The 26569-nt window shown below is 42.4% G+C and overlaps 1 protein-coding gene and 1 long non-coding RNA gene across 5 annotated transcripts in view; one reads left to right on the forward strand and one right to left on the reverse strand.

Annotated features, from left to right (window-relative positions):
• Positions 1-26569, reverse strand: part of PPP6R2 (protein phosphatase 6 regulatory subunit 2) — a 171016-nt gene that overhangs the window by 137886 nt on the left and 6561 nt on the right. The gene's annotated exons all lie outside the window — the stretch shown is intronic.
• LOC122457076 overlaps positions 1-26569 on the forward strand; it is a 33039-nt gene that overhangs the window by 1703 nt on the left and 4767 nt on the right. Inside the window, exon 2 of the long non-coding RNA XR_006276385.1 lies at positions 531-664. This is a non-coding gene — a long non-coding RNA (uncharacterized LOC122457076). The remainder of the gene's footprint in view (positions 1-530; positions 665-26569) is intronic.

The following is a 26569-nucleotide window of genomic DNA, read 5'->3' on the forward strand; positions in this document are numbered from 1 at the left end:
TGCAGAGTGAGGAGGCTATCCTTTCAGATTTTACAAAAAGTCTCACTCAGTTAGAAACGCTGAGTCGCTGATCACCAGGGAAGATAACCATTTCCCCTTGGTAGTAACACCAGCTTGAATTTGGACTGAACACATGGAGGAACTTTATGGCCTTATAAAATTGAGGTGGGGGGGGGCTAGAAAAAAGTAAATGATGGGCCAAGAGGCTCCTTACTGCATGCTGCTCTTCCACATACGGGCTGCCCTCATCACTCCATGGACAGCTACCATGGACCAGCTGTGGCGTGGCAAGGCAAGGCAACCTGCAGTGACAGCCAGGGTCAACAGCCTAATAGTTAGAGTGTAGCAACCTACACCAGCATCTGGGACAACACTCCAATACTTTCCTAGTCTTTTAGGTTGGGCAGGAAATCCCCACCCTTCATCATAGTTTGTCTAGGGCACCTGCAGACCTCCTAAGTATAGATTCACAGTACTTAATACTCTTCCTGGGATTATCTTTTATTATTTGATCCCCATCTCTGATTCAGGCAGCTGGCATCCCCTGAGGAAGAATTCCCTTTCCCATCCCACTTTCTGCATGCATGAACCCAGAAGAATAATTCAGCAAAGATCAAGCCACAGATCTGTGCTAAATCTGTCAAGCTGCATGTACTCTGTGAAGGTAAGAAGGGGAACTGGGCACTGATCTTGCATATTTATATCCCCTTTGGGAATTTCTCCTTGTGATCCTGATTCAAAAGGAGGAGCAAACTTGGGTTCAGATATGGCTCCAAAAATATTTCAAGTGGTAGCAAGTTACTGCCCTCACAGAGGCTTTGCTTATTGTCCTCCCTCCTCAACAGGGGACCCATCTGGGTCTCTCAGGGAAGTTACTGGGGTTGAAGAATGGATTCCCCAGAAGCTCACCCCTTTTCTGTTATAGGGGGTCCACATAGGCCAGATGGTCTGGGATATCCGTAATTATCCCCTGGGAGGCCTGTTATAGAGAACGAAGCAGGGGGAGGAACTAGTTTTGCCAGTGTCTGTGCTGTGTGTAATGCTCTCCATCCATGTCCCAAGAGGAATCGGAGGGGAAAAAAAGACCGCGCTGTGCAGATAAGGAACAGCTTTGGTGCGGACTTAAGGATCTAGGGCACAATATTTCATCTGGTACAATGACCTTCTGGCACCGCTCCTCTCATGGAAATTGGATGTGGGGGTTGCTTGCCATTCCAGTCCTGTCTGACTCCTTTTCTGCAGGGGAAGGGGGAGACGTACTGACACAACAGGACTGAGGCAACCCTACCAGACCAGGCTGAGGCAGGAACAGAGATGGCTGAGCTTCCCAACAAGACAACTGACAATGTGTGAAGGAGGCACTCACCCTTCCTTTTGCCTTTGGTTTTCTCCGTCTAGCTCTCTCCCTGATGCCTGCAGAGGCACTAGCCACACAGACTCCTCAAAAAGGGAAAAATCTCCCCAGTAAGCAAATGCAGCCCTGCGACATAGCCAGGAATTAGTCACTACTGAGCCCAAATGGTAACCAGAAATTTGAAATAAAGAATTGAAATTTCCCTCAGAAGAGCTCTGTAGCAGGGAGGGTTCAGAGAGCCATCTGCTGATGGGGAGGCAGATAAAACTGGTGGGAACTTCAAGGATCAGGACACTGGCCTGCTGCCAGGGACCAACAGATTTGGTTCTGTCCCAAGATGCAAATTAATTAAAATACCCATCAAAATGGATCTGTGGACCTTATCACGATGAAGAATGGAGCTGACCACTGGCATATTTTAAATCATAGTATTGTTCATTAAGAACCTCTTACGAATGACTACAAAAAGGTTGAAACCTAAAAGGTCCCCAGGAAATGCAATTAGTTTGCACGGCAGACTGCTGTCTTTAGCTCATGAGTCATCGCTCAGTCAGGCAACTGAGTCTGTCTGTATCTGCTTGCCAAGAGCATCTAAGTAGGAAGCAGGCAAAGCAGCACCAGGATGGTTTTGATGGGTAGAAAGTGTGGAGGGATTAGGAAGAACAGTAATGGGAGTAGCCACTTAGGTGCTCCACTAGGCAATATATAAAGTACTGTAAGTTTGCTATCAAAACCTATTTGTAAAGGCATCTACTAGAACTGTTGAACCATATTCCTTGCATTGGTTTGTGCTAGGAGATCTAATCTGTTTTTAAAATCATAGTTAATGAGGTAAAATCAAATATAATTCATGAAGCACAGCAGAATCATTGATAAACATAAATGAATGAAAGCACACTTTTCTTTAAAATCTGTTTCACATTGGAGAGCAATGCTGCAATATTCATCTGTTCCAGTTATGTTTACACAAGATGTATAATCTTCAAAAAAAATACAGCTCAGTGTTGATTATGAATTTGAATTATGAATATGAATTATGAATTCAATCTTGATAAAAACTGAACATAAGGTTCCTCTTCACACAATGCACAGTCAACTTATAGAACTCTCTCTCAGAGGATGTTTCAGAGTAGCAGCCGTGTTAGTCTGTATTCGCAAAAAGAAAAGAAGTACTTGTGGCACCTTAGAGACTAACAAATTTATTAGAGCATAAGCTTTCGTGAGCTACAGCTCACTTCATCGGATGCATTTTGTAAAGGCAAAGATTATAACAGGATTCAAAAACAAAGTAAGTTCATGATCTGATGAGGTTCAACAAGGACAAGTGCAGAGTCCTGCATTTAGGATGGAAGAATCCCATGCACTGCTACAGACTAGGGACCGAGTGGCTCGGCAGCAGTTCTGCGGAAAAGGACCTAGGGGTTACAGTGGACGAGAAGCTGGATACGAGTTGACAGTGTGCCCTTGTTGCCAAAAAGGGCAACGGCATTTTGGGATGTATAAGTAGGGGCATTGCCAGCAGATCGAGGGACGTGATTGTTCCCCTCTATTCGACATTGGTGAGGCCTCGTCTGGAGTACTGTGTCCAGTTTGGGGCCCCACGCTACAAAAAGGATATGGAAAAATTGGAAAACGTCCAGCGGAGGGCAACAAAAATGATTAGGGGACTGGAACACAGGACTTATGAGGAGAGGCTGAGGGAACTGGGATTGTTTAGTCTGTGAAAGAGAAGAATGAGAGGGGATTTGATAGCTGCTTTCAACTACCTGAAAGGGAGTTCCAAAGAGGACGGATCTAGACTGTTCTCAGTGGTAACAGATGACAGAACGAGGAGTAATGGTCTCAAGTTGCAGTGAGGGAGGTTTCGGTTGGCTATTAGGAAAAACTTTTTCACTAGCAGGGTGGTGAAGCACTGGAATGCGTTATCTAGGGAGGTGGTGGAACCTCCTTCCTTACAAGTTTTTAAGGTCAGGCTTGACAAAGCCCTGGCTGGGATGATTTAGTTGGGGTTTGGTCCTGCTTTGAGCAGGGGGGTGGACTTGATGACCTCCTATGGTCCCCTCCAATCCAGATATTCTAGGATTCTATGGAGGATAGGTCCATCAATGTCTATTAGCCGAGATGAGCCGGGATGCAAAACCATGCTGCGAAGCGTTCCTAGTCTCCGTTTGCCAGAAACTGGGAATGAGCAACAGGGAATAGATAGACCACTTGATGATTACTTGTTCAGTTCATTCCCTCTGAAGCACCTGGCATTGGCCACTGTTAGAAGACAGGATACTGGGCTAGATGGACCAGTATGACCATTCTTATGTTCTTATACATTGTTGGAAACACACTGCCTCCTTCAAGTGTATTGATATAGCGACAAAGTTCCTCCTCTGCCTTGGTGGGTCCTGCGCTTATTGGCGGATTTGCTCGCCTCAGAGATTCACAGCAGCCCTCAGTTTGGCCACTTTTGCTTGTGGCTCAAACCTGCCATTCACTCAGCTAACCTCATCACTAGCCAGCATGGGGAAAAGGAAGGAGAACAATCCCCGCAGTCTCTGCTAGTCCACCTAGTGGGTCGGGGAATAGGCCAAGGACCCACAGACAAGGTCAACTCCTCCTGTATCCAATAGGGAGTTGGGAGAATGGGGGGGAACCCAGGTCCACCCTCTACTCCGGGTTCCAGCCCAGGGCCCTGTGGATCACAACTGTCCACAGTGTTTCATGTAACACTTGTGTGATAGCTACAACTCCCTGGGCTACTTCCCCATAGCCTCCTCCCAACACCTTCTGTATCCTCACCACAGAATCTTCCTCCTGATGCCAGATAGCGTTTGTATTCCTCAGTTCTCCAGCAGCACGTCCTCTCACTCTCAGATCCTTGCACGCCCCACACTGACTGAAGTGAGGTCCTTTTTAAACAATTAGCCTGCCTGTCTTAATTGATTCTAGCAGCTTCTTAATTGGCTACAGGTGTCCTAATTAGCCTGTCTGCCTTAATTGGTTCCAGCAAATTCCTGATTGTTATGGAACTGCCTGTTATCTTACCCAGGGAAAAAGGACCTGCTTAACCTGGGGCTAATATATCTGCCTTCTATCACTCTCCTGTAGCCACCTGGTTTGACCCTGTCACAATATATAACACTTCTAAAGTGACCCCCTTTGACAATGAATGTTTATGATGTGCATCCTCTTCCATACCATAGAAGAGAACAGGTACTCCTGTTAAAACTTGAAACTTGTGACCCTGAATACATACATGTAGGTTTTGTGTCCACATTTTCAAAGGGATATTGGAAAATTGGAGAGCGTGAAGAAAAAAGGCACAAAAATTATCGGAGGACTGGAGAAAATGCCTTAAACTGAGAGATTTTTAAAAAGCTCAATCTCTAGTTTATCAACAGAAGATTGAGAAATGACTTGATTATGATGTATAAGTACCTTGGGATATGAACAAGTATGAAAGAGCTCTTTAATACAGCGGAGAAAGGCCTCACAAGAACCAATGGCTGCAAAATGAAGCCAGACAAATTCAAATTAGAAATTAGGCACAAATTTTTTTTAACAGTGAGGATGATTAATCATTGGAACAAACTACCAAGGGAAGTGGTAGATTCTCCATCTCTGAGTCTTCAAATCAAGATGATGCCACTCTAGAAAATATGCTTTAGCCAAACACAAAATATGCTTTAGTCAAACAAATGAGTTCAGTATGGGGTAACATGATACAATTTAATTGTCTGTGATATATAGGTCAGACTAGATGATCTAATAGTCCCTTCTGGCTTTAAACTCTATTAAAAGGCTTCAGAGCTGATAGTTTTAGATAGCAGCTCTGGCACATTTTTCTCCAACGCTAATACAGAGGATACAGAATAACTGTGATATTCATCTGAATATTTGCTAGTGTGTTTTTAGTAACTGTGGCAAGAAAAAAACAAAAAATATTTCAGAGTAGAGTGGAAGAAATATTTGAAATAAGAAAAACAAAAACTTAGAAGATGGTAGATTCATCCATAGCCCAAGAGCACACTGGAAATTTGATTTCATACTACAGGTCTAAGCACTCAAGTCCTAAATCCTATTTAACACAATCATTACTAGTGTCCGTTTTATCAACACAAGGAAATTAAATGGAAGACTTCAACTATTAGTCTTACCTATAGAAATTCTGTGGATGGAAAAATGTATTTGCTACTGACCTCTAAAGTTATCACAGCAAAACAGTAAATACCTATATGATTTTTTTTTTTTTAAATTAAAGAATACCCCTTAGGCCTCCTTTACTTTACAACTGCAAAGCTTCCTCCCATTTCAAGATTTCATACAAACTAAGCAGCACTGCAGTGGCTCCTCTAACAACTGTTATAAATATGATAATTAGGGACTCTACTCATGTGGCTCATGGAGCTCACTCCACCAGTATCTATTTGCAGTTTGGAACTCTCTTCAGACTTCAAGGTTAAGAGAACATAACACTTAAATATCACTTTACATTTTCATACTGTTGTACTAATTTTCACACAACTCTTGTGACAGACAATTCCATTTTATAGATTAGGAAAGGAACAGACAGAAAGTCCTACAGGATCACACAAGACAATGGATTCCTGAATACGAGAGTTACCATAATTCTTAAACATTAACAGAATCATCCTTAACAGCTATAGACATGGACTGCAGTTTGTCAGGTAGGAAGGCACATCTCCACCCCACCTGCAAACTGTAATGAGATACTGATATAAGAATGGTCACAAACTGAAGGTAAAAGTGAACTAAATTGCATAACTGTCCATCAAAACTGTCTCATAAAAAACCAACCTTTCACACAAACTTCCTCATGGCTGAACTTTACAAAAACTAGACAAATCATTTACAACACACACTTTGCTTCTCTACAAAAGAAAAGTGACACTAAACTATCTAAACTACTACATGCCACAAGGGGCCACAACAGTGGTTCCCTTAACCCACCCAGCAATATTGTTAATCTATCCAACTATACTCTTACCCCAGCTGAAGAATCTGTCCTATATCAGAGCCTCTCCTTCTGCCCCTCCACCCCCATGAACATGATACAGTTCTGTGGTGACCTAGAATCCTATTTTCGACATCTCCGACTCAAGGAATATTTCCAACACACCTCTGAACAACATACTAACCCACAGAGACCTTCCTACTAACACTACAAAAAGAAGGATTCTGGGTGGACTCCTCCTGAAGGTCGAAACAACAAACCGGACTTCTACATAGAGTGCTTCCGCCAACGTGCACGGGCTGAAATTGTGGAAAAGCAAAATCACTTGCCCCATAACCTCAGCTGTGCAGAACACAATGCCATCCACAGCCTCAGAAACAATTCTGACATCATAATCAAAAAGGCTGACAAAGGAGGTGCTGTCATCATCATGAATAGGTCGGAATATGAGTAAGAGGCTGCTAGGCAGCTCTCCAACACCACTTTCTACAAGCCATTACCCTCTGATCGCACTGAGGGTTACCAAAAGAAACTACAGCATTTGCTCAAGAAACTCCCTGAAAAAGCACAAGAACAAATCCGCACAGACACACCTCTAGAACCCCGACCTGGGGTATTCTATCTGCTACCCAAGATCCATAAACCTGGAAATCCTGGACGCCCCATCATCTCAGGCATTGGCACCCTGACAGCAGGATTGTCTGGCTATGTAGACTCCCTCCTCAGGCCCTACGCTACCAGCACTCCCAGCTATCTTCGAGACACCACTGACTTCCTGAGGAAACTACAATCCATCGGTGACCTTCCTGAAAACACCATCCTTGCCACTATGGATGTAGAAGCCCTCTACACCAACCTTCTACACAAAGATGGGCTACAAGCCGTCAGGAACAGTATCCCCGATAATGTCAGGGCTAACCTGGTGGCTGAACTTTGTGACTTTGTCCTCACCCATAACTATTTCACATTTGGGGACAATGTATACCTTCAAATCAGTGGCACTGCCATGGGTACCCCCATGGCCCCACAGTATGCCAACATTTTTATGGCTGACTTAGAACAACGCTTCCTCAGCTCTCGTCCCCTAATGTCCCTAGTCTACATTGATGACATCTTCATCATCTGGACCCATGGAAAAAGCCACCCTTGAGGAATTCCACCATGATTTCAACAATTTTCATCCCACCTTCAACCTCAGGCTGGACCAGGCCACACATGAGATCCACTTCCTGGACACTACGGTGCTAATAAGCGATGGTCACATAAACGTCACCCTATATCGGAAACCTACTGACCGTTATTCCTACCTACATGCCTCTAGCTTTCATCCAGACCACACCACACAATCCATTGTCTACAGCCAAGCTCTACGATACAACCACATTTGCTCCAACCCCTCAGACAGAGACAAACACCTACAAGATCTCTATCAAGCATTCTTACAACTACAATACCCACCTGCTGAACTGAAGAAATAGATTGAAAAAGAGCCAGAATAGTACCCAGAAGTCACCTACTACAGGACAGGCCCAACAAAGAAAATTACAGAACCCCACTAGCCATTACCTTCAGCCCCCAACTAAAACCTCTCCAACGCATCATCAAGGATCTACAACCTATCCTGAAGGACGACCCATCACTCTCACAGATCTTGGGAGACAGGCCAGTCCTTGCTTACAGACAGCCCCCCAGCCTGAAGCAAATACTCACTAGCAACCATACACGACACAACAGAACCACTAACCCAGGAACCTCTCCTTCCAACAAAGCCCGATCTATTCAGGGGATACATCATAGGGCCTAATCACATCAGCCATACTATCATAGGCTCATTCACCTGCACATCTACCAATGTAATATATGCCATCATGTGCCAGCAATGCCCTTCTGCCATGTACATTGATCAAACTGGACAGTCTCTACGTAAAAGAATAAATGGATACAAATCAGACGTCAAGAATTATAACATTCAAAAACCAGTTGGAGAACACTTCAATCTCTTTGGTCACTCGATTACAGACCTAAAAGTTGCAATTCTTCAACAAAAAAACTTCAAAACAGACTCCAATGAGAGACTGCTGAATTGGAATTAATTTGCAAAATGGATACAATTAACTTAGGCTTGAATAGAGACTGGGAGTGGATGGGTCATTACACAAAATAAACTATTTCCCCATGTTAATTCCCCCCTCCACCCCCCACTGTTCCTCAGATGTTCTTGTCTACTGCTGAAAATGACCCACCTTGATCATCACTACAAAAGGTTCCCCCCATCCCGCTCTCCTGCTGGTAGTAGCTCACCTTAAGTGATCACTCTCGCTACAGTGTGTATGGTAACACCCACTGTTTCATGTCCCCTATGTATATAAATCTCCCCACTGTATTTTCTACTGAACGCATCCGATGAACTGAGCTGTAGCTCATGAAAGCTTATGCTCAAATAAATTTGTTAGTCTCAAAGGTGCCACAAGTCTTCCTTTTCTTTTTGTCCATCAAAAGATTCTTTGGCCAAATAGCAAATAGAGGAGTCTGCCTTTGTTTCCCTCTTCTGGATGAGTGCTGTGCTTTCTTTTAAGTAATTTTTCTTGACACCAAGATGTCTCCTACTCAACAAACATTACTTGAAAATGAAAAGGTCTGTGTTTAAATAGGCACACATTAACCTAACTATGTGTGCTGCAAAAGATTCAGTCTGAAACAGCAGAGACTAAGGGATTTTCTATTAGAAAATTACTTCAGGAAAACACGAAGATTCAACGTGCCATAGTAATCCAATATGCAACCCACAGAAAGAATTAATTCCAGCTATTCTGTGGCTATGAAATCCCCAAATTAAAAAATATCAAAGATTTCCCTGATTCAATGACTAACGTTATCCATACCCACTAGCCATCCAATCAAACTTCCAGCTAATGCCCAAGGCTATTTTAAGAACTGAATTTACAGGGGTTTAGATCTATATTTTAATTATTTTTACTAAATGTGAGATACAGTTCCTGAATTGGCAAGAGTTATGAGTAAATAATCATAAAGCACGTAACGAGCAGTAAATTTATTTTGTGCTAATGGTGAATTGCAACATAGTTATAAAATAAACAAAAGGATATGCTCTCTGTTCTAGTGCAGCCACAAATTATTCAGCTAGACACAGGGAATCAATGGAAGAAATTCTATGGCCTGTGATTTTCAGAAAGTAAGCTTACCTTTTCATAATGGAGTTAAAAATCTAATCTATATTTTAATCTCAATTACCATATGAATATGTGCACAGATTTAACAGTTAAATATTTTCAATATAAAACAAAATTTTAAGCCATCTTGTTAAAGACTAATTAATTTTAAAAATGTAAAGAAATGTAACAGAATACTAGATTTCAATTTTAATATTGATTTACCCTCCAACAGCATTCTTCAAATATTCCGTTAAACAATTTTCTCTGTCCACATATATTTCTCACATTGCTGAACAAGACTTTGATGTCAACTATATTTTAGGTTTAAAACTTGTTTAGGCCAGGAAAATTGAAACATATTGAAACTTCACAGCCAACTATAAATTCTTCCAGACATAGGCTAAACTAATAAATTGGCAATTATGATCCAAATAAATGTTTTAGACCATCCTGGTGGGACACTTAAATATTATTTCATAGCAAATCCACTCTGGTAATAAGTCATTTGACATGCAGATACTTGATTCTGGACTTCATCTCTTTACTGCAGATGAGAGCTAGAGAATGCTGCAATTACATCAGACCCTGCTGAACAATTAGGAAACAGTATCTGCAGACTGAAAATTCCTGTTGCACTCTCTTGGAAGGTAAAGTATTATAAATCAACTTCACCTATATGGTCAGTACCATATCATCATAATGGAGCAAACAAAAAAAATCAAAGTTTGAGAGTATTCCTTTAACAATATATCATGCAAGATATATGAAGTGGGGCCGCTAAACACTGAGGATGGAGTGGAGGTTAAAGATAATCTAGGCATGGCCCAATATCTAAACAAATACTTTGCCTCAGTCTTTAATAAGGCTAAAGAGGATCTTAGGGATAATGGAAGCATGACAAATGGGAATGAGGATATGGAGGTAGATATTACCATATCTGAGGTAGAAGCGAAACTCAAACAGCTTAATGGGACTAATTGGGCGGCCCAGATAATCTTCATCCAAGAATATTAAAGGAATTGGCACCTGAAATTGCAAGACCATTAGCAAGAATTTTTAATGAATCTGAAAACTCAGGAGTTGTACCGAATGATTGGAGAATTGCTAATATAGTTCCTATTTTTTAAAAAGGAAAAAAAAGTGATCCAGGTAGTTAGTTTGACATCTGTAGTATGCAAGGTCCTGGAAAAAATTTTGAAGGCGCTATTAGTTAAGGACATTGAAGTCAATGGTAAATAGGACAAAATACAACATGGTTTTACAAAAGGTAGATCGTGCCAAACCAACCTGATCTCCTTTTTTGAAAAAGTAATAGATTTTTTACATAAAGGAAACGCAGTGGATCTAATTTACCTAGATTTCAGTAAGGCGTTTGATACCGTGCCACATGAGGAATTATTAGTTAAATTGGAGAAGATGGGGATCAATATGAACATCAAAAGGTGGATAAGGAATTGGTTAAAGGGGAGACTGCAACGGGTCCTACTGAAAGGCTAACTGTCAGGCTGGAGGGAGGTTACCAGTGGAGTTCTTCAGGGATCGTTTTGGGACCAATCTTATTTAATCTTTTTATTACTGACCTTGGCACAAAAAGTGGGAGTGTGCTAATAAAGTTTGCAGATGATACAAAGCTGGGAGGTATTGCCAATTCGGAGAAGGATCGGGATATTATACAGAAGGATCTGGATGACCTTGTAAACTGGAGTAATAGTAATAGGATGAAATTTAATAGTGAGAAGTGTAAGGTTATGCATTTAGGGATTAATAACAAGAATTTTAGTTATAAGCTGGGGACGCATCAATTAGAAGTAACGGAAGAGGAGAAGGACCTTGGAGTATTGGTTGATCATAGGATGACTATGAGCTGCCAATGTGATATGGCTGTGAAAAAAGCTAATACGGTTTTGGGATGCATCAGGAGAGATATTTCCAGTAGGGATGAGGAGGTTTTAGTACCATTATACAAGGCACTGGTGAGACCTCACCTGGAATAGTGTGTGCAGTTCTGGTCTCCCATGTTGAAAAAGGATGAATTCAAACTGGAGCAGGTACAGAGAAGGGCTACTAGGATGATCCGAGGAATGGAAAACTTGTCTTATGAAAGGAGGCTTAAGGAGCTCGGCTTGTTTAGCCTAACTAAAAGAAGGTTGAGGGGAGATATGATTGCTCTCTATAAATATATCAGAGGGATAAATACAGGAGAGGAATTATTTAAGCTCAGCACCAATGTGGACACAAGAAAAATGGGGAAGTTTAGACTTGAAATTAGACAAAGGTTTCTAACCATCAGAGGAGTGAAGTTTTGGAATAGCCTTCCAAGGGAAGCAGTGGGGGCAAAAGATCTATCTGGCTTTAAGATTCTACTCGATAAGTTTATGGAGGAGATGGTATGATGGGATGTGATAATGTGATTTTGGTAATTAATTGATCTTTAAATATTCAGGGTAAATAGGCCTAATCCCCTGAGATGGGATATTAGATGGATGGGATCTGAGTTACCCAGGAAAGAATTTTCTGTAGTATCTGGCTGGTATGGGTTTAGCTGATCGCCATATTTGGGGTCAGGAAGGAATTTTCCTCCAGGGCAGATTGGAAGAGGCCCTGGAGGTTTTTCGCCTTCCTCTGTAGCATTGGGCACGGGTCACTTGAGGGAGGATGCTCTGCTCCTTGAAGTCTTTAAACCACGATTTGAGGACTTCAATAGCTCAGACATAGGTTAGGTTTTTCGTAGGAGTGGGTGGGTGAGATTCTGTGGCCTGCGTTGTGCAGGAGGTGGGACTAGATGATCAGAATGGTCCCTTCTGACCTTAGTATCTGTGAATCTATATAAATTGTAAAATAGTTCCAAACATTAAAAAATAAAATCACATCTACAACCATTCTACTACAATACCATATACATGTTAAAAGCTTACATTCTTTGGAATACTGTGATCAGAACCAATTTGACCTCAGAACACAATGATGCTATCAATTTACCTACATGTTCTGTTATTACAATGCTGATAAAACTGGACTGGACTTCTACATAGAATGCTTCCGCCGACGTGCACGGGCTAAAATTGTGGAAAAGCAGCATCACTTGCCGCATAACCTCAGCCGTGCAGAACACAATGCCATCCACAGCCTCAGAAACAATTCTGACATCATAATCAAAAAGGCTGACAAAGGAGGTGCTGTCGTCATCATGAATAAGTCGGAGTATGAACAAGAGGCTACTAGGCAGCTCTCCAACACCACTTTCTACAAGCCATTACCCTCTGATCCCACTGAGAGTTACCAAAAGAAACAACAGCATTTGCTCAAGAAACTCCCTGAAAAAGCACAAGAACAAATCCGCACAGACACACCCCTGGAGCCCCGACCTGGGGTATTCTATCTGCTACCCAAGATCCATAAACCTGGAAATCCTGGACGCCCCATCATCTCAGACATTGGCACCCTGACAGCAAGACTGTCTGGCTATGTAGACTCCCTCCTCAGGCCCTACGTTACCAGCACTCCCAGCTATCTTCGAGACACCACTGACTTCCTAAGGAAACTACAATCCATCTGTGATCTTCCTGAAAACACCATCTTGTAGCCCTCTACACCAACATTCCACACAGAGATGGACTATAAGACGTCAGGAACAATATCCCCAATAATGTCCCAGCAAACCAGGTGGCTGAACTTTGTGACTTTGTCCTCATTCATAATATATGCCATCACGTGCCAGCAATGTCCCTCTGCCATGTACATTGGCCAAACCGGACAGTGATCGTGGACCACACGATCCATTGTCTACAGCCAAGCTCTACGATACAACCGCATTTGCTCCAACCTCTCAGACAGAGACAAACTCCTACAAGATCTCTATCAAGCATTCTTACAACTACAATACCCACCTGCTGAACTGAAGAAACAGACTGATGGAGCCAGAAGAGTACCCAGAAGTCACCTACTAGAGGACAGGCCCAACAAAGAAAATAACAGAACGCCACTAGCCATCACCTTCAGCCCCCAACTAAAACCTCTCCAGCGCATCATCAAGGATCTACAACCTATCCTGAAGGACGACCCATCTCACAGATCTTGGAAGACAGGCCAGTCCTTGCTTACAGACAGCCCTCAACCTGAAGCAAATACTCACCAACAACGACACAACAAAAACACTAACCCAGGAACCTATCCTTGCAGCAAAGCCTGTTGCCAACTCTGTCCACGTATCTATCTATTCGGGGGACACCATCATAGTGCCTAATCACATCAGCCACACTATCAGAAGCTCATTCACCTGCACATCTACCAATGTGATATATGCCATCATGTGCCAGCAATGCCCTTCTGCCATGAACATTGGCCAAACCGGACAGTCTCTACATAAAAGAATAAATGGACACAAATCAGACGTCAGACGAATTATAACTTTCAAAAACCAGTCGGAAAACACTTCAAAACACTTCAACAATCACTCTGGTCACTCAATTACAGACCTAAAAGTAGTAATTCTTCAACAAAAAAACTTCAAAAACAGACTCCAACTAGAGACTGCTGAATTGGAATTAATTTGCAAACTTGTCACCATTACATTAGACTTGAATAAAGACTGGGAGTGGATGTTTCATTACACAAAGTAAAAATATTTCCCCATGTTTATTTCCCCCCCTACTGTTCCTCAGATGTTCTTGTCAACTGCTGGAAATGGCCCATCTTGATCATCACTACAAAAAGTTTTTTTTCCCCTCTCCTGCTGGTAGTAGCTCACCTTACCTGATCACTCTCATTACAGTGTGTATGGTAACACCCACTGTTTCATGTTCTCTGTGTATATAAAATCTCCCCACTGTATTTTCAACTGTATGCATCCGATGAAGTGAGCTGTAGTTCACGAAAGCTTATGCTCAAATAAATTTGTTAGTCTCTAAGGTGTCACAAGTCCTCCTTTTCTTTTTGATAAAACAATACCACTTTAAACAAAATATTAAAAAAATCAGTTTTAGTTCTTTAATCTTTAGAGGCATGAAAGTAGCACATTGTACACGAGTAAATAAGCCTATGATTTTAAGTTTTTTTTCCATAGCATGTCTTGGTGCTAAATATTGATCACCAGGAAGCTTCACAACTATGTGGGCAATATCCTTCAAATACACAGAATTTGCAATCCTTGCACATCTTCTATAGCTCAGTTTGTTCTGGATTTTATTAATATAAAGTTTACACTCATTACAGTTCAACACATTTTAGGCACAAACTCCTGGAACAAGTTCACATTAAAATTGCTGTTAAGGCTATCAATGGCCAAAAAAACAAATCAATGTACTCTGGAACAGAAAATATTAGGACTTCAAATTCGTAGGAAGCAAAGGGGCCTCTTTGAGGCTGGTGTCTTTTATACAAGATTTAATAAAGGACTCTAATAGATTATATACACAAGAACGTGAACTTCCCATAAAATATAGGCAGTACTTACTCTGGTAACTGAGCCGCTATAAATACCTTAGAGAGAAAGAGTACACAATATAATGTTCAAAGAGCAATAGTAATTCAAAGGCTATCAAAAATTTTATTGTCATAAAACCCCAATTATAATCTCAATCTTGTCTGAATTTAAGTTTTAACTGCCATGTTTTAAAAAATAGAAAAAAGCTCAGGTTATTGATTTGTATGTATTGTTAAGAGTATATCACTGTTGTATACCAATACCTGAAACTAAAAATAATTTTCAAAGCATTTTTTCAGTGACAGACAGACCCATGTTTATCCAAATGCTGTCAGTGGAACATGCTCTTTGATCCTTGGAGTTACCAAGTACAATTAACTCAAACTCACTGAAGGGTTTGAGCAAACTGAAGACTGATGGCTGGGCTACACTACCGTTTAAGTCGATGTAACTTACATTGCCCAGGGGTGTGAAAAAGACACCTCCCTAAGTGACATAATTAATATCGACTTAAAGGGCTTACCACACGGCACTATGTCCATGGGAGATGCTCTCTCGCCGGCCTAACTTCTGCCTCTTGCAGAGATGCAGTAATTATGCCAGTAGGAGAGCGCTCTCCCATCGGCATAGCGCGTCTTCACCAAATGACTCCAGTAGCGTAGACATGCCTTGAGTCCCCTGTCGCAACAACTGACCACAGAATCTCCAAGTGACAGTTTAAAGAATCCGGTTAATATCATTACTGCTCCTCAGAATCTTAAGACTGCACGTTTCAATCTACTGCTATAAACAGCAGACCAATGGTCCACTATGTCCAGTATCCTATCTCTGAGAGTGGCCAGTACCAGTTGCTTCAGAATTAGGTGCATGAATCCCCAGTGAACCATGATGGAATAACTTGGCCACCATTAACTTAGTGTCTGAGCATCTCCAAGTGGCCGTTTTATGCCACATTTTATCTTATCTAATACGTGGATGGTCTCATTACCCTAATAGAATAGAAACTCAGAGTTACGAACACCTCGGGAACGGAGGTTGTTCATAACTCTGAAATGTTCGTTATTCTGAATGAAACGTTATGGTTCTATCAAAAGTTTGCAACTGAACATTAACTTAATACAGTTTTGAAACTTTACTATTCAGAAGAAAAATGCTGCTTTCCTTTTTTTTTTAAAGTAGTTTACATGTAAAACAGTGCCATACTGTATTTGCTTTTGTGTATGTGCGCGCTCTGCTTCCTGATAGTGTACTTCCCGTTCCAAATAAGGTATGTGGATGACTGGGCAGTTCAAAACTCTGGTGTTTGTAACTCTGAGGTTCTGCTATAAATATCTCATCCTTTTTTGAATCCTACTAACTGTTGGCCTAAATCATATATTGTGGCAATGAGTTCCACAGACTAGCTACAACCATGTAAAGGCAGTTCCATTGGTAGTTTTAAATTCGTCACCTTTCAGTTTCATCAGATGTCCCTTTGTTCTTGTATTAAAAAGGATGGTACACAGGAACCAATCATGTAACCTACAACTCTCTAACATACATTTTATATACCTCTATCATGCCTCTTTAATTTGTCTCCTCTTTAAACTAAACAGTCCAACTCTTTTCAGTATCTCTTCACATACAAGTCTTTCTATGTTTCAAGTAATTTTCACTACTCATCTCTGGATCCCTTCTATTTCAACTACATCTTTTTGAAACAGAAGAACCTAACACTGTGAGAGCATACCACCGATTTATATAAGGACAGCTTTGCTATTTTCAGACTTATTTTCCACCCCACTCTCTCTTTATATATCTCAACATTGTGTTTTGCTTCCACACATTAAGAACATATATTCATAAAGCTGCCCATCTTTTTCCCACCTCAACTGGTTACAGTTAATTTCAAACCCAATAACACACATGATTAGTAATTTTTTTCCTTCCTATATACATTACCTTATATTTGTCAACGCTGAATTCTTGTGCCATTATGCTGCCCATTCACCTAGTTTCATTAGGTCCTTATGAGTTCCTCTCATTTTACTGATGTAAATAATTTTTGCCATTTGCAAAAATTACCAAATCATTAACTCCCTTTCCTGATCATAAATATATGAAATGCCACTAATGCCTTTACAGATCAGTGTTTCCCACTGATAACCTTTTGCCATGCTGAAAGCTGTTTTTGTCTAGTAGTCCATTTCCAATCCATGACAGTACTAAATTCTCACCCTATGACTAAGTTACCTTAACAAATTCTTGTGATGCCCTCTGTCAAACATTTATTGAAAGTCCAAACACGTCAATTGCTTCTCTTTTAGTCACTATTTTACTGACACATTCAAAGGATTCAGATGAATTGGAGATAATCTTCCTGCACAGATGCTGTGCTCGTTCACCCCTATATTATGTTCCTTCAAGTGTTTTATATGAAGTGCTTGAAAAATCCACTTACTCAAAAGTGAATAGAAACTTTGTCCAGGCAAGTGGAATCAAAGAGTGGTCCCCTCCTGTGGAGGCAGGAGAAGAGCAGCCCAGGTATTGCTGTTTTAAGAAGAAGGAAGGGAGTAGAGTGACCTCTGAGATGCTACTACTTTAAGAAATGGAGTGAGAAGCAGAAGCTAGGAGGCCATGGGCCACTAATACACCCAGGATGGGAGGGTGGCAGTACCACCCACACGCCTGGCTACTGATTGATTAGGAGATGAAATTTATTTTTTGTAGGGATCATAACTGATTGAAATGAAATGTGACAAAATTGATCAGGAAATAAAAATGATACATTGGAAAGAACAATTGACCTCTTAAGGGGACATTGGGGGGAGGAGAATGCAGAAGTGCCAATGGAAATCAAATATGCACATTCTGAGGACACTATACCACAAGTTTCCTCAACAGGCTTAGTAGATTTAATTTCTGGACAAGCAGATGTCAGGAAAATTTTTCAAGCTATGTTTCTAACTATTTTAATTATTGTTTCCATAAATTTATCTCACCCTCCCCTATAGCAAGCCTCACTGGATTGTAACTACCAGGATCACACCTAATGCCTTTATGTAAGAGTTGCTATCCTCCAATTCTCTGGTATAGAAGCTAACATTAATAAGTACAGTAACTCCTCACTTAAAGAAAGGAGGACTTGTGGCACCTTAGAGACTAAAATTTATTTGAGCATAAGCTTTCGTGAGCTACAGCTCACTTCATCGGATGCCCCTGGTTAATGTTGTTTCGTTGCTGATCCATTAGAGAACACGTTTGTTTAAAGTTTTGCAATGCTCCCTTATAACCTTGTTTGGCAGCCGCCTGCTTTGTCCACTGCTTGCAGAAAGAGCAGCCCATGGGAGCAAGCTGGTGGGGACTTGGAACGAGGGACTGGCAGCCCCCCCCCATCAGCTCCCCATTCCCCTAAGTTCCCCGTGCAGCAGCTGCCCAAAAGGCTACCAACTGCTGGCAGTTCAGCTGTCCCTCCCTCCACTGCCATGTGCTGCTTCTGCCCTGCCTTGGATCTGCTCCTGGGAACCTCCTCCTTGCTGTAGGGGGGGAACTAATGTCAGGGTGTCTCCTTCCACCCCACTCTTTTACCCCATCTCCAGAGGGGTGGGGGCGGGGGAGAATACGACAGGGCTCAGGACAGAAGGAGCTCGCTGGCCGCAGCTGCTGTCTCAACTTACTGATCTACTTAAAAAGACAGTTTTCAGAGTAGTAGCTGAGTTAGTCTGTATTCACAAAAAGAAAAGGATTATGCTCAAATAAATTGGTTAGTCTCTAAGGTGCCACAAGTACTCCTTTTCTTTTTTAAAAAAGGCAGTGTACATAGAGTGGGGTCATAAAGGGGCAATGTGCATCTCTCTCTCACAAACATACGGTGTGTGTCTCTATCTGCCATGCTGTCTCCCTACCCTCCATTTGCGCTGGCTTGTGGAGCGTGAGGCTATATTAACAACGTGTTAACCCTTGAGGGCTCAGCCAAGTTTTAGTTCATCGTTTAGCAGAAAGGCATTCCCTGGAAAATATCCCACCCTCTGACTTCACCACCTCAGCCAAGCTTCAAAAAATCATTGAATATCAGGGTTGGAAGGGACCTCAGGAGGTCATCTAGTCCAACCCCCTACTCAAAGCAGGACCAATCCCAACTAAACCATCCCAGTCAGGGCTTTGTCAAGCCTGACCTTAAAAACTTCTAAGGAAGGAGATTCAACCACCTCCCTAGGTAACGCATTTCAGTGCTTCACCGCCCTCCTAGTGAAAAAGTTTTTCCTAATATCCAACCTAAACCTCCCTCACTGCAACTTGAGATCATTACTCCTTGTTCTGTCATCTGCTACCACTGAGAACAGTCTAGATCCATCCTCTTTGGAACCCCCTTTCAGATAGTTGAAAGCAGCTATCAAATCCCCTCACATTCTTCTCTTCCGTAGACTAAACAATCCCAGTTCCCTCAGCCTCTCCTCATAAGTCCTGTTTTCCAGTCCCCTAATCACTTTTGTTGCCCTCCGTTGGATGTTTTCCAATTTTTCCACGTCCTTCTTGTAGTGTGGGGTCCAAAACTGGACACAGTACTCCAGATGAGGCCTCACCAACGTCAAATAGAGGGGAACGATCAGATCCCTCAATCTGCTGGCAATGCCCCTACTTATACATCCCAAAATGCCGTTGGCCTTCTTGGCAACAAGGGCACGCTGCAACTCATATCCAGCTTCTCATCCACTGCAACCCCTAGGTCCTTTTCTGCAGAATTGCTGCCGAGCCATTCGGTCCCTAGTCTGCAGGGCCGGTGCAACCACTAAGTGAACCTAGTGGTTGGGGGCGGCGGTGGAGCAAATATGAGCTGGGGCAGGGGGGCGCAGGGAGGGCTGCCTGCAGCAAGTAATGGGGGGGCGGCACACAGGGGAACCGCTCCCCGCCCCAGCTCACGTTTGCTCCACCTCCTCCCCTGAGCACCGCCCCACTCTGCTTCTCTCCCTCCCAGGCTTGCGCACCAAACAGCTGATTGGCGCCGCAAGCCTGGTAGGCGGGAGAAGCAGCGGCATGCTCAGGGAGGAGGTGAAGCAGACATGAGCTGGGGCGGGGAGCTGCCGCAGGGGGGACTCCCCAGGCCGAAGGGAGGTAGGGAGGGGGCGGCAGGGAGCTGCCACAGGGGGGGCTCCCCGAGCCAAGGAGAGGGAGGGGACAGCAGGGAGCTGCCGCAAGGGGGGGCTCCTCGGGCGGGGGGGCAGCGCAAGGTGGAAGTTTCGCCTAGGGTGTGAAACCTCCTTGCACTGGCCCTGCTAGTCTGTAGCGGTGCATGGGATTCTTCCGTCCTACGTATAGGACTCTGCACTTGTCCTTGTTGAACCTCATCAGATTTCTTTTGGCCCAATCCTCTAATTGGTCTAGATCCCTCTGTATTCTATTCCTACCTTCCAGTGAATCTACCACTCCTCCCAGTTTAGTGTCATCTGCAAACTTGTTGAGGGTGCAATCCACACCATCCTCCAGATCACTAATGAAGACATCGAACAAAACCAGCCCCAGGAGCGACCCTTGGGGCACTCCGCTTGATACCGGCTGCTAACTAGACACGGAGCCGTTGATCACTACCCATTGAGTCTGACGATCTAGCCAGCTTACTATCCACCTTATAGTCCATTCATCCAGCCTAAACTACTTTAACTTTCGCCTTCCTCTGTAGCATGGGGCACGGGTCACTTGAGGGAGGATTCTCTGCTCCTTGAAGTCTTTAAACCACGATTTGAGGACTTCAATAGCTCAGACATAGGTGAGGTTTTTCATAGGAGTAGGTGGGTCAGATTCTGTGGCCTGCGTTGTGCAGGTCGGACTAGATGATCAGAATGGTCCCTTCTGACCTTAGTATCTATGAATCTATGAAACTTCCTGGCAAGAATACCGTGGGAGACCGTGTCAAAAGCTTTGCTAAAGTCAAGGAATAACACGTCCACTGCTTTCCCCTCATCCACAGAGCCAATTAGCTCGTCATAGAAGGCAATTAGATTAGTCAGGCACGACTTGGTGAATCCATGCTGACTGTTCCTGATCACTTTCCTCTCCTCTAAGTGCTTCAGAATTGATTCCTTGAGGACCTCCTCCATGATTTTTCCAGGGACTGAGGTGAGGCTAACTGGCCTGTAGTTCCCAGGATCCTCCTCCTTCCCTTTTTTAAAGATGGGCACTACATTAGCCTTTTTCCAGTCGTCCGGGACTTCCCCCGATCACCATGAGTTTTCAAAGATAATGGCCAATGGCTTTGCAATCACATCCACCAACTCCTTTAGCACTCTCGGATGCAGCGCATCCGGCCCCATGGACTTTTGCTCATCCAGCTTTTCTAAATAATCCCAAACCACTTCTTTCTCCACAGAGAGCTGGTCACCTCCTCCCCATGCTGTGCTGCCCAGTGCAGTAGTCTGGGAGCTGACCTTGTTCGTGAAGACAGAGGCAAAAAAAGCATGGAGTACATTAGCTTTTTCCACATCCTCTGTCACTAGGTTGCCTCCCTCAATCAGTAAGGGGCCCACACTTGCCTTGACTTTCTTCTTGTTGCTAACATACCTGAAGAAACCCTTCTTGTTACTCTTAACATCTCTTGCTAGCTGCAACTCCAGGTGCGATTTGGCCTTCCCGATTTCACTCCTGCATGCCTGAGGAATATTTTTATACTCCTCCCTGGTCATTCGTCCAATCCTCCAGTTCTTGTAAGCTGCTTTTTTGTGTTTAAGATCAGCAAGGATTTCATTGTTAAGCCAAGCTGGTTGCCTGCCATATTTACTATTCTTTCTACACATCGGGATGGTTTGTCCCTGTAACCTCAATAAGGATTCTTTAAAATACACCCAGCTCTCCTGAACTCCTTTCCCCGTCATGTTATTCTCCCAGGGGATCCTGCCCATCAGTTCCCTGAGGGAGTCAAGACGGCTTTTCTGAAGTCCAGGGTCCGTATTCTGCTGCTCTCCTTTCTTCCTTGTGTCAGGATTCTGAACTCAACCATCTCATGGTCACTGCCTCCCAGGTTCCCATCCACTTTTGCTTCCCCTACTAATTCTTCCCGGTTTGCCCCTAGTTGGTTCCTCCAGCACTTGCACAAGGAAATTGCCCCCTATGCTTTCCAAAAACTTCCTGGATTGTCTGTGCACCGCTGTATTGCTCTCCCAGCAGATATCAGGGTGATTGAAATCTTCCATGAGAACCAGGGCCCGTGATCTAGTAACTTCTGTTAGTTGCCGGAAGAAAGCCTCGTCCACCTCATCCCTCTGGTCCGGTGGTCTATAGCAGACTTCCACCACAACATCACCCTTGTTGCTCACACTTCTGAACTTGATCCAGTTTTCAAAAAAACATTTCCCTGGAACCTAACCCCCTATTTACATTAATTCTTATGGGGAAATTGGATTCGCTTAACATCATTTCGCTTAAAGTAGCATTTTTAGCATAAAGTAGCGAGGAGTTATTGTAATCTCATATTTTTAACAACAACTCAGCTACTTCAGTTCCCACAGAATTCATGGATGTGCATCATCTGGTCCTGGTGACTTGTCAATATTTAGTGCTCTTTCTCCCAGCAGCAGAGCAGGGTGAAGTTGGGGCTTCTATTATTATTAGGCATTTGTATTATGGTAATGCCCATAGGCCCTTGTCAGGATAAGGATCAGGGCCCTACTGTGCTAGGCACTGCACAAACTTAAAGAAAGACATATGGATCCTGACCTAACACGTTTACAATCTAATTTGAAATAAAGGTGCAATAAGTGATTGCCAAAAACAGCATGACAGCAAGAGGAAGGGAGGATAAGGGGGAAAATAAGACTAAGATTTCACAGATGTGACAGGGTCGGGCCAGATAGCTACAGGAGAGTGACAGAAGGCAGATATATTAGCCCCAGATTAAGTAGGTCCCTTTTCCCTGGGTAAGGTAACAGGGAAGGTTCCAGAACAATCAGGAACTTTCTGGAAACAATTAAGGCAGACAAGCTGATTACAACATCTGCAGCCAATCAAGAAGCTGCTAGAATCAATTAAGGCAGGCTAATCAGGGCACCTGGGTTTAAAAAGGAGCTCACTTCAGTCTGTGGTGCATGCAAGGAGCTGGGAGCAAGAGGTGCAAGAAACTGAGAGTGAGAAGGCGTACTACTAGAAGACTGAGAAGTACAAGCAATATCAGACACCAGGAGGAATATTCTCCTGTGGTGAGAACAAAGAAGGTGTTGGTAGGAGGCCATGGGGAAGCAGCCCAGGGAGTTGTAGCTGTCACACAGCTGTTACAGGAGCCACGGTAGACAGCTGCAATCCACAGGACCCTGGGCTGGAACCCGGAGTAGAGGGCGGGCCCGGGTTCCCCCCATCCTTCCATTCCCTCAACTCCCTACTTGATACCGGAGGAGTTGACCTGGTCTGTGGGTTCCACCAGAAAGAAAGGTCTCTGGCCTGTTCCCCAATCCACTAGGTGAATCAGCAGAGACTGCGGGCAGTGTTCTTCTTCCTTTTACCCATACTGGCCAGTGATGAGGCTAACTGAGTGAATGGCAGATTTGAGCCACAGAAGTCGTCAAACTGAGGGCTGCCGTGAACTTCTGAGGCGAGCAAATTCGACAATAAGCGCTGGACCCACCAAGGCAGAGGAGGAACTTTGTCACACGGATTACTTATTTATTTATATTTTAGCTAGAGCTGTCGATTAATCGCAGTTAACTAAAGCGATTAACTCAAAAAAATGAATCTCGATTAAAAAAATGAATCTCGATTAATAGCAGTTTTAATTGCACTGTTAAACAATAGAATACCAATTGAAATGTATTAAATATTTGGGATGTTTTTCTATCTTTTCATATATATTGTATTCTGTGTTGTAACTGAAATCAAAGTGTATATTATTTTAGATTATAAACATTTACACTATAAAAATGACAAGTTTTTTCAATTCACCTCAAACAAGAACTACAGTGCAATCTTTGTCGTGAAAGTGCAATTTACAAATGTAGATTTTTTTGTTACATAACCGCACTCAAACAAAATGTCAAACTTTAGAGCCCACAAGTCCACCCAGTCCTACTTCTTGTTCAGACAATTGCTAAGATAAACAAGTTTGTTTACATTTATGGGAGATAATGCTGCCACCTTCTTATTTACAATGTTACCTGAAAGTGAGAACAGGCATTTGCATGGCACTTTTGTGGCCAGCATTGCAAGGTATTTACATGCCAGGTATGCTGAACATTGGTATGCCCCTTCATACTTCAGCCACTATTCCAGAGGACATGCTTCCATGCTGATGATGCTCATTAAAAAAAATAATGCATTAACTGAATTTGTGACTGAATTCCTTGGAGGAGAATTGTACGTCTCCTGCTATGTTTTATCAGCATTCTGCCATATATTTCATGTTATAGCAGTCTCGGATGATGACCCAGCAAGTCGTTCCTTTTAAGAACACTTTCAGATTTGACAAAACACAAAGAAGGTACCAATGTAAATTTCTAAAGAGAGCTACAGCACTCGACCCAAGGTTTAAGAATCTGAAGTGCCTTCCAAAATCTGAGAGGGACGTGGTGTGGAGCATGCTTTCTGAAGTCACAGAAGAACAACTCTACAATGTGGAAACTACAGAACCCAAACCACCAAAAAAGAAAATCAACCTTCTGCTGGTGGCATCTGACTCAGATAATGAAAATGAACATGCATCAGTATGCACTGCTTTGGATTGTTATTGAGCAGAACCTGTCATCAGCATGGACGCATGTCCCTTGGAATGGTGGCTGAAGCATGAAGGGGTATACAAGTATTTAGCATACCTGGCCTGTAAATACCTTGCAATGCCGGCCACAAAAGTGCCATGCACTTTTAGGTGACACTGTTAGCAAGATGCGGGCAGAATTATTTCCTGCAAATATAAACAAACTTGTTTGTCTGAGCTACTGTCTGAATAAGAAGTAGGACTGAGTGGACTTACAGGCTCTAAAATTTTACATTGTTTTGGTTTCGAGTGCAGGTTTAGTTTTTTTACATAATTGTACATGTGGACGTTCAACTTTCATGATAAAGAGATTGCACTACAGTACTTGTATTAAGTGATTTGAAAAATACTATTTTTTTTTACAGTGCAAATACTTGTAACCAGAAATAAATATAGTGAGCACTGCACATTTTGTAGTCTGTGTTTTAACTGAAATCAATACATTTGAAAATGTAGAAAACATCCAAAAATATTTAAATAAATGGTATTCTATTACAGTTTAACAGTGCGATTAATCACAATTTTTTTTAAATTTGCTTGACAGCCCTAATTTTAACAATACCTAGAGGTCTCAGTCAGCATCAGGTTTCAGAGTAGCAGCTGTGTTAGTCTGTATTCGCAAAAAGAAAAGGAGTACTTGTGGCACCTTAGAGACTAACAAATTTATTTGAGCATAAGCTTTCGTGAGCTACAGCTCACTTCATCGGATGCATTTGGTGGAAAACACAGGAATCCAAACATGCTGTACACACATATATGCAAGAAAGCTTACAATGTAAGCAGTGCACAACTTAATTGTACTGAATCATATAAAAAAGTTATACATAAATATGGGATATTCTTGATTGAAGCTCAACATGGCTTTCATCAATTGGCCAATTTCTTGTAGGCATTCAAATTTATCCAGCACCTAGCAAGAAACTGAAGTGAAAAGATGAAAGCCACTGAGCAGAGTTCAGACATCATTCTAGCAGGACTCCCCATATTATCTTTTCTAGTAGCTAGGATTCCAAATTATCTTATCACACTTGGACAATGGGGTCCTCATCTTCCATATGAATCTTTGGATAGTAAATTTAGTTCTCTGGCTATTGGCATTTAGTGAAATTACTATGCCCTCTGGATGAAGGTGAAGGTGTGATACAGATGGAATATGTTTAAAAAAAGTAAGGTATTGGGAAAGATTGATTTGAAGGGGAGAAGTACAAGAAAAGGGAGACAGAAAATATAACAACATGGGGAAATGGTGGAGGGCATAATTTAAAGAAAGATGTGTAAAAGGGTTGAGGGAGAGCAAAGGAAGAGAAGAACACACAGAACCAACTCTGGAAAAGATTCAGCTTGATCTGTTACTGGAAAATAGAAAAAAAAAAGGAAAAGACAAGAAGGGAAAACAGATACAACAAAACCAAGTCAAGATGCAAAAGTCACTTCTTTAAAAATTATTAAACAGAAAGGTGATTGAGAATATTAATAAAGTTCCGAGTAAATGGCAAATAACTATTTTAAATTGCATGGAGTACGACTTTGGAAAGTGGTCTTTCAGACTATGGAGAGTTAGTAGGCTTAACTCCTGGGCTAGTAGGTGCTGGCTAAAGTTTAAACCTGCTAACAGGTATCCTTCCAAAAAGTGGAAGATTGGCCAAAATGAGACCAACAGAAAGGAACAAATAATAGTAGCTAAAATGTCTGAGGAAGAGCAATAGCTAAAGACAATAAATAACAAGGAAAAAGGATAAAGCCATTGAAGAGAAGCTAAAATATTGATCTGAACTTGTTTTCATTAGAACGTATTGGGGATATAGTTACCTCAGATGTATTTTTTCAGCCAATACAGATAAGACCGCCAAAGACAGAGGAGTCAAAGGAGGCAGGGCCCGAACACATTGAAAATTTCACTGCTGTTCCCTCCCTCAGTCTCCTGGGGCGTTTTGAGGGTGAGTAG

Source organism: Dermochelys coriacea, chromosome 1 (genome assembly GCF_009764565.3).
Source record: "Dermochelys coriacea isolate rDerCor1 chromosome 1, rDerCor1.pri.v4, whole genome shotgun sequence".
In the NCBI taxonomy this organism is placed as follows: Eukaryota; Metazoa; Chordata; order Testudines; family Dermochelyidae; genus Dermochelys; species Dermochelys coriacea.